The sequence below is a fragment of the Myotis brandtii genome, unplaced genomic scaffold (assembly GCF_000412655.1).
Source record: "Myotis brandtii unplaced genomic scaffold, ASM41265v1 scaffold956, whole genome shotgun sequence".
Classification (NCBI taxonomy): Eukaryota; Metazoa; Chordata; class Mammalia; order Chiroptera; family Vespertilionidae; genus Myotis; species Myotis brandtii.
This window is the reverse complement of record NW_005371949.1, coordinates 456,874-462,873: the sequence shown is the minus strand read 5'-3', so window position 1 is coordinate 462,873 and position 6,000 is coordinate 456,874. Positions and strand designations below refer to the sequence as shown.

The window sequence follows — 6,000 nt, the reverse complement described above, 5'->3', positions numbered from 1 at the left end:
CTCCCTCCCCTCCCTCCCTTTCCTCCCTCCCCTCCCTCCTTCCCCTCCCTTCCTTCCTTCTTCTTTCCTCAGTCTTACCCTACTCCCAAATTCTTTAAGCAGGAAACATCAAACTTACTGCCCTCTGGCCACTATGCCATTTCTAATTCAGGGGAGGGCTACCTGTGGTTGCAACTATAGGGAAAGGCAAGGAAGGCTATAATTCAAGGTATGTCCCTCTCTAACTGCAGCCTTCCATTTTCTTCACATTTTCTCTCCTCTGATTCCAGCCATAAATACTCTTTGATCTTATAGAGACCCCAAGTGTCAGCTTCTATCATTTTCTTCAAACCCTTTCCAAGCCTAATTTGTTTTCTCACCACCAAGCTTTGACCCATCTATGGTTAATCACTTTAATTTCTTTCTCACTAGAACCTTCAACACTTTTTATCCCTTGTTTTCACCCCTTCTAGGTGGTAAATCCTTAACCCTGGCTCTCAAAGTCCTTTCTTCTTCACTCTTATTTCTGCTCTAGAATATCCTACAGCTATATGGCATTGCTATAAATTTCAGTTATTGTATCTCACCTGTGCCCTTAGCAATCTAAAAGGATTGTCAAGGAATCCTTAATAGTTTTTCTCCCCCTCCTTTCAAAGATTAGTTCAGTTCATCACCTCTCACCTTAAGCCTCTATGCCACTAAGTTAATTAAGCCTGAATTTACATAACCAACTGCTATAGTTAGTGTTGATTCCATAGAAAATGCATTTTATGTTAAAGTCACCATAACACCAGGGTTTATTCCTCCCTATCTATAATAATAAAAGGATAATATGCTAATTAGACTGGATGTCCTTCCAGATGACTTTCTAGACGAAGCTGCGGCAGCAGGGGCCAAGGCAGAGGTGGCGGGGGCCAAGCCCCTTGCATGAATTTTGTGCATTGGGCCTCTAGTTTTAGAATATTCCTGTATCACCCGTCATCTATGTCATTTTATTCTACTTGTGAGTTTCTTGGGAACCTAAAATGACATTAAGTATGCATATTTGGGGGGAAATTGTTTGAATACTGAACATACCATGTGTATGACCTTGATCAAGATACTTTGCTCCCAACACCCTCAATGAGCCTCCATTTCTTCATCTCTGTGATAGGTAAGGGTATTACAAGGGTATTTTTAAGGGTAAGTGAGACATTTTATGTAAAATGTCTAGCACAGTAGCAGTTTCCTTGTAGATGAGTAATAAATGAATCTGCTTTCCCCTTCCTGACCTTCTCTCTACATATCCTGTGTAGTACTTGACACATCTTAGTTATCTACAGTACAACATTAAAGCTGGCTACCCAGGAATAAAATGTAATTGGGCAATGAAATATAGGCAAGACATTTACTTTTCTAATGGTTTAGATAAATCATTTGTTTCTATTTGGGAAATTTTCTACAAATAATGTCTTAATCAATACACTTTTTCAGGACTTTATGAAACTTGGATTCCTTACTGAACATACTTTATGTAAAACATAACTGCTGTTTGTTCCTCATTGCTTTGTACTATGAATTCACTTGGACTAAAAGAGACATTATCATTTTTTGTTCATTTGTTCATTTATATAGTCATTCAACAAATACTTACTGAGTATTCATTACATGCCAGAAACTATTCTCATCCATTAACAAATTAGCATTATTGTTAATAATTACACATTTGGTGCCTGACCGTGGTGGCTCGGTGGTTGAGTGTCAACCTATGAACCAGCAGGTCATGGTTCAATTCCTGGTCAGGACACATGCGAGGGTTGCAGGTTCAATCCTCACTTGGGGGCATGCAGGAGGCAGCCAATCAATGATTCTCTCTCATCATTGAAGTTTCTGTCTCCCTCTCCCTCTCCCTTCCTCCCTGAAATCAAGAAAAACATACTAAAAAAATAATTACACACTTGGTGAGAGTTGAGTCAAGATGATCCTTTCCTTGAAGGGGCTTGTTGCCTGGATTTCCGCCCCCCACCCCCCAAAAGCACCTTATTCATGAGCAATAGAATGTCCTCACCAATCCCAAATTGCTTGACTTGACTGTGATTGTGAGTTATTTGAGTGTAAGGAAAATTACTTTACCTTCGTTTTCTTCCTAATTGAGTACCAAACCCCAAGCTCATATATAGTCCCTTGTTACAAGTTTGTTGGTAGTGCTAGTAGAAGCAGCAACAGCATTAAATCATAATGATAATTTGTGCTTTAAAAATGGGCATTTGCCAAAGAGCTTGATCTAGAAGAACCCCTCTGGCAAGGTGAGGGCTGTGAATTCAGGGAATTCTTCGACCATTCAGCTGGCTCTTAGGGCCAATTAAAGTCCGTATTTATTGATGCAATCAGCAATTCCATATTTATTGTACTGAATGCATGTTTATAATCCTTAGAAAGTATTTATGAAGCAAAGTGTTTGCTGCAAAAACATTTCCCTTCACAGTGGTTCTGTATGGAAAGGCCAAGTTAGATTGAGATTCTGCGGCTCAGCAGACGGGACCTCACATTCTCTAGTTCTCATCTCAGTGTTTGGCACAAAGCATTCACCACTGGAACACCAATACATTTAATAATGATTATTTTTAATTAAAGTGCAAGAGTGGATAAAGACTAATTTATTCCATTGTGCTGTGTTCTCTGCAGTTTTCTAAGCTTTTCGCTACAATAATACTGCCCCCAAAATAAGGCAGACAGTTTAATTAGTCTCATTAAAGGCTTGTATATAGACTTGTATAATGTTTCCTACAGTAGCAAGAATAACATTTTTTTTGAATTTGGAGTTTTTGTATTTTAGTTTATGTTCCAGTGATGGTGTTTCTGTGTGTGTGTGTGTGTGTGTGTGTGTTTCTGATCAGTAAGTCCTTGACTGCTTGGTAATTCTCAAGGGGAAATTAGACCACCATTTATTTGAGATGCATTAGGTGTCAGACACTGTCCTGAATGCCCTTGAGTATATTATCTTACTTAAACATCACCAAAGTCTTTGAAAGAGTTTACTGCAATCTATATTTTATAAATAGAAAAGCTGAGGCTCAGAGGATTGAAATAATTTTATCACACTTATACTAGTAAGTAGCTGATGTGGGGTCTGGCACAGATCTTTTTGATTCTTCCCACTGTGCCATCGTTCTCTCAGTGAGAACATGCGTTTCCCTTTTTTTTGCGGTTTTGGTTTCTTATTTCTGTTCTACTAAAATGACTATGTTATAAATGCCATCAAATTCTAGTTGGGAGAATCAAGGAATAAATGAGTTTGGGAGTTCATTATCTATAAGGAAATGTGTTCTAAATGAAGGACTAACTGTGAACTCTAAGAGGCTGTCATCTCCATAGTCACTGGGTGGCCTGGGTGCCTCTTGCCAATCATCTGAGGGAGCCTGTCACACCCTGTCCTCATTGTCAGAAACAGGAAATGTGGTTGGGGCGTTTCTGCCCCTCCTTTCTGCAGCACACATCTTCTCCTTGGAATGCTATTGTCAGTTTCCCTTCTCCCCAGCCATCCATCATCATTCACCGTTTTCTCTGGTGCCTATCACCTGGCCTCACCAGCCCAGATAGACTGTAGCTTAATGAATGGCGGGAAGGAGATGCTCTGGGCCGTCCTGTGCTCTTCTCAGGATGGGACAACGTGCTCCCTAGGACTGTTCGTAGCAGCAGCTCCTTGGTTGCTTGATTACGGGAAGGCGTGTAAGGACTGGCCAGCCTGGTTGCTCGCCCAGATGTTAGTAGCTTAATGAATGGCGGGAAGGAGATGCTCTGGGCCATCCTGTGCTCTTCTCAGGATTGGACAACGTGCTCCCTAGGACTGTTCATAGCAGCAGCTCCTTGGTTGCTTGATTACCGGAAGGCGTGTAAGGACTGGAGCCTGGTTGCCGGCTAGGATAAATCTCAGAGCACAGAGAGTCACAGGCTGAATGGTCTTTGGCCACAGCCTTTACCTTTGGTTGTGAAGCTCTGTTTTCAAGAATATTTCCCCTGGGCCAGTGTTGTTTATTGGTGATTTAGTAAGCCAGGTGAAAACTTGTGGTCTGTAAGGAGGAAATCACAGAGAATACAGTGTGGATGGCCCTTGGTAGCAGGACTGGAGTAACAAAGAAGTTCTTGTATGTGGAATTGCTCTTCAGCTTCAAGTCTCTCTCCTTTTTTTTTTTCCCCTTCATATTTCTGCCCAAGCTTTCAGTAATCCTGTGTCTATAGCTAACAGGGATTTAGAATAAATGACTGGAGGTGGGTAAATCAGGTCTGTATTTAATTATTGAATACCAAAAATCACAGAACATCAGAATTTTTAAAAGCCTTTGGAGATCATGTAGTCTTTAAAAAGATATGCTCACATCTAGTAGATTTAAGCATTATTTTTTGTGTGCATTCATTTATTCCATAGTAAGTTATTTATGTTGTCCCTGGAGTGCAGAATATAACCAGGTTTCTTCTATACAACCACCCCATTTCCTTGGTGACTCAATTGTGTCTAGATTTTATGATCTTAGAAGGGGAAGTGTTGATAAAAGAGGCATATTGACTGCTCCTTTTTTTCTGTCTGTGACTATCCGGGGACCTCTGAGGAGGGTTTTTATGAAAGAGTAGTGTTTGTGCTGGTCTTGATGCTCTCCTTTAACTCAGCAGAACTGTCATATCACTGATGCAAAGATAGTACAATAAGATGGATTTCTTTCTAGTGAGAAAAAAATAGCTCATGCTTTAGACTTACGCGCTGAAAATGCCATTATATTTTCTGTTTTCCTTAAGACAGACCTTGCTCTGATTAGTTGGTGGAAACAACTAATCCAAGTGGGATTTGTCTAGACTCTGGTGCCCCTGGGAACTCTTGAGGATCTGGGCTATGGATTTCTGAAGCTTCACATGTTTTTATCAGTCTATTTCCAAGATGCCTCAGAGACCGTTGAGATAGATAATAAATCAGGTGAGATTAAGCTGGGTTTGGAATCAGGCAAAGAACTATAATTAGAAAGAAAATGTTTAACTTAGGAAAAAGAAGGGAAACATTGTAACTGCAGATTGTGAAGGTTTTGAGAAGTCCATTTTGTGGCATGTATCTTTCCTGTCAGATTCCTGACACTCTTAAGAAATAACATAAGATAGGTGAAAGATGAACATTACTTTTATATTGATACAGGCCAGATAGAGAGTCGAGTGAGAGTTCTAAATGAACATCAACATTAAACTGATTTGCGCACCCCCTCACAGAAGGTGCTGGACCACTCGTCCTTCTCTGACAGGGCAGAACCTTTATTTCTCAACTTAGCAAGACCACACTTATTATCTATGTGCATCCGGTTTCTAAACCGGAGTAAGGGGGTTGCTGAAGCAACTATGCCCAGCCTTTTCTTCTCAATTTAAACAGAGGAGTTAGTTCACTTTCCCTGGAGTGGGTTAAAGATGGAGAGAGGTCAGGGGTTACATTCATCAAGCTTCATTTTAATGGAAAGAAATATGAGCATTGGAGGTGGAAGGAGAGCATTTCTCCCAACATCCTAAAATATGCATTGTTTTCACATCCTAAACTCTCTGAAATTAGGATATATCTGTAATCAATGGCATCGTAATGGCTGTCCAGCCGAAGACAATCATAATGACTTGTTTTTGCCTCAGTGTGTAGGAGTTGAGTGACTATTCCTCATACTGTGACTTGGTATTTCAGATAATGAACCTCGTAAGGACCATTTGAGGAAAGAATATGATTCTTGCTTAGTACAGGGACGTTTTCTTTAGACCTGATGTTATCAAGAACATATTGATATATTAAACCTGGCAGAGTGGATATCAATCAGCAGCTTGAAATAAAGTGCTGGATACACTCCTTTAAGAAACTCACTTGATGACAATCTTTAGAAAATAAGGAAAGTGACAACTTGGAGTCATTCAGAAGAGCTGAACTCTGAGTATTCCATAGTTTTAGGAATATCTCCACCAGTTTATATTTCTTATATCTTTTTATTACATGTGTATGTGAGACTTATGGTAAACATCCACTTATTT

The 6,000-nt window shown here is 40.0% G+C and overlaps 1 protein-coding gene across 2 annotated transcripts in view; it reads left to right on the top strand.

Moving 5' to 3' along the window:
* Positions 1-6,000, top strand: part of EXOC4 (exocyst complex component 4) — a 653,645-nt gene that overhangs the window by 231,266 nt on the left and 416,379 nt on the right. The window lies entirely within an intron of this gene.